Source organism: Globicephala melas, chromosome 2, assembly GCF_963455315.2.
Source record: "Globicephala melas chromosome 2, mGloMel1.2, whole genome shotgun sequence".
NCBI lineage: Eukaryota > Metazoa > Chordata > Mammalia > Artiodactyla > Delphinidae > Globicephala > Globicephala melas.
In genome coordinates, this window is record NC_083315.2 from 162,657,585 (window position 1) to 162,660,765 (window position 3,181).

Genomic DNA, 3,181 nt, shown 5'->3' on the forward strand with positions numbered 1-3,181 from the left:
GAAGGTTCATGGTCCCAAAATGCTTGTTCTGCTGGAGAGATGAAAAGGCAAGTATGCATGGCCACAGCTATAGCTCGGTGATGACTTGGTGGGCAGCAGTGCATGCTTTAACCACAGGATAAGTGGGCTAGAATGGGTAGCTACCAGTGGGTGGCCAATTTGAGGTAGGTAAAGCTGAACCATGCTTTGTGAACATTTAAGGTTTTGCTTTCCATCACTCTCTATCTACAAATGAACACTCTCATTTGTTTCATCAGTTTAATCTACATTTAACACATAAGTGTCTATTTTTTTTTCTTTTTCTTTCTCATTAAACTTTTTTAATGGGTCTCAAATTCTGTGACAGATTTTTGGTCAAGTTGTTTCCATTAAAAATTACTGAGTTTAAAAACTAATAACTTAAAACTGCCACACACAAAACAAATGGTCCACAACACATTCTCCTTTCCTTCTGAAGGTTTTACGATGCATTGTTATCATTAACCAGTCTTTTGCTATTAAACTTAAGTGGCCAATTGAGACAAATAGTTCTGAGACCATTCTTCCACCACTGATTAAGACCGGGGTGGCAGGTATTGGGGATAATATTCATTTAGCCTTCTGAGCTTTCTGGGCAGACTTGGTGACCTTGCCAGCTCCAGCTGCCTTCTTGTCCACTGCTTTGATGACACCCACAGCAACTGTCTGTCTCATGTCACAAACAGCAAAGCGGCCCAGAGGAGGATAGTCAGAGAAGCTCTCAACACACATGGGTTTGCCAGGAACCGTATCAACGATGGCAGCATCACCAGATTTCAAGAGTTTGGGGCCATCTTCCAGGTTTTTCCCAGAACGACGATCAATCTTCTCCTTCAGCTCAGCAAACTTGCAGGCAATGGGAGCTGTGTGACAATCCAGCACAGGTGCACAGCCAGCACTGATTTGGCCTGGATGGTTCAAGATAATCACCTGAGCTGTGAAGCCAGCTGCTTCCATTGGTGGGTCATTTTTGCTCTCACCAGCCACATTGCCACGACGAACATCTTTGACAGACACGTTCTTGACATTGAAGCCCACATTGTCCCCAGGAAGGACTTCACTCAAAGCTTCATGGTGCATTTCAACAAACTTCACTTCAGTTGTCACATTGACTGGAGCAAAGGTGACCACCAGGCCAGGTTTGAGAACACCTGTCTCCACTCGACCCACAGGGACAGTGCCAATACCACCAATTTTGTAGATGTCCTGGAGGGGTAAACGCAAGCGTCTGTCAGCTGGGCGAGTTGGTGGCAGGATGCAATCCAGAGCTTCAAGCAGTGTGGTTCCACTGGCACTGCCATCCTTATGGGTGACTCTCCATCTCTTGAACCACAGCATGTTAGCACTTGGCTCCAGGATGTTTTCACCATTCCAGCCAGAAACTGGCACAAATGCTGCTGTGTCGGGATTGTAGCCAATTTTCTTAGTGTAGGTGCTGACTTCCTTTACAATTTCCTCGTATCTCTTCCGGCTGTAGGGTGGCTCGGTGGAATCCATTTTGTTAACTCCAACAATTAGTTGTTTCACACCCAGAGTGTAGGCCAGAAGGGCATGCTCACGGGTCTGCCCATTCTTGGAAATACCTGCTTCAAATTCACCAACACCAGCAGCAACAATCAGGACAGCACAGTCTGCCTGGGATGTGCCTATAATCATGTTTTTGATGAAGTCTCTGTGTCCTGGGGCATCAGTGATGGTCACATAGTACTCGCTGGTCTCGAATTTCCATAGGGATATATCAATGGTGATGCCACGCTCGCGTTCAGCTTTCAGTTTGTCCAAGACCCAGGCATACTTGAAGGAGCCCTTCCCCATCTCGGCAGCCTCCTTCTCGAACTTTTCAATAGTTCTCTTGTCGATCCCACAACATTTGTAGATCAGATGGCCAGTAGTGGTGGACTTCCCGGAATCTACGTGTCCGATGACAACGATGTTGATGTGCATCTTCTCCTTTCCCATTTTTGCTTAGGTCTAGCGGTGGTTTTCACGACACCTCTATCCTGGCGGCAAACCCATTGCGAAAAAGCCATGAGTGTCTATTTATTCTATGTATGTTTAACGTGTCCTATAGGTTAAAGATGTACTTACTATGTATTCTTAACATTTCTTATGAATTTCATCCATCCCATTGTTTTTCTTGTTCTTTAAAGCAGAGTCTAAAATTCTTGAAGCAGAATCTAAACTTCTTAAAGCATACAGAAAACACTTATTCTGTTATGGATGAAGCACATTTCTGAGGTACAGGACCATTAAACCACTTGCCTAAGATCCTCACATTTACTGCATGGCAGAGACAGGGTTTCAAATATAGGAAATCTCGCTCTAGAGCCCACTTTTTAATCACCATCCTATCTTGATTCCTAATTTGCTGAGAAAACACAGCTAGCAAGTCTAACCACAAGCCCAATGCTCTTTCCTGTAACTACTCTTCATGTATAAGTACCCTTGGGGCAGATCTGTCTTTTTCTTCTCTGCATTCTTATCACCAAGCATAGGAGCTGTTGATCAAGAGAATACCTCATGTTACATTTCTATTTTTGTTTTGGGTTAAGTTTAAATGGCCTGAGTGATTCCAATTTAACATTTAAGAAAATTTAATCTTTTGCATTTAAAGTTACACTGTCTTCCGTATCTGATTTTAAACTGAATTAACCTAAAGAGATCCAGTTGCTAGAAAGCAAAAGATAAGGATCCATGAACTGAGATCTAACTCTGATTGTGAAATTGAGCCATTCAAAGAGATTAAGTCGTTTCTCTATGCTTCATTTTCTCCAGTAGGAAAATAGCCCTAGTAATTCTTATCCATCCCCTTCACCAGGAACTGTTACATCTACTATTTTTCCTATCACTAGCATGTCATTAAAAAAAATAATGGTTGGGAATTCCCTGGAGGTCCAGTGGTTAGGACTCCACGCTCTCACTGCTGAGGTCTCAGGTTCAATCCCTGATCAGGGAACTAAGATACCACAAGCTGCGTGGCATGGCCATAAAAAACAAAAAGGTTTCTGCATTATGGATTAGTAATTATAAAATATGTAACAAAATCTATCTATGTATTCATAAAATTAACTATACACATATTAACAAGATTAAAAAAAACAAATGTTTATAAGCTTTTAAAGTAACATTTTATGCCACATTTGGACATGCTTAACAATCTGCA

General features: G+C 42.3%; 1 pseudogene; it reads right to left on the reverse strand.

The window, feature by feature from the left end:
- Window positions 1-290: 290 nt before the first annotated feature.
- LOC115867351 (elongation factor 1-alpha 1 pseudogene) lies at window positions 291-1,977 on the reverse strand (annotated as a pseudogene).
- Window positions 1,978-3,181: the final 1,204 nt, after the last annotated feature.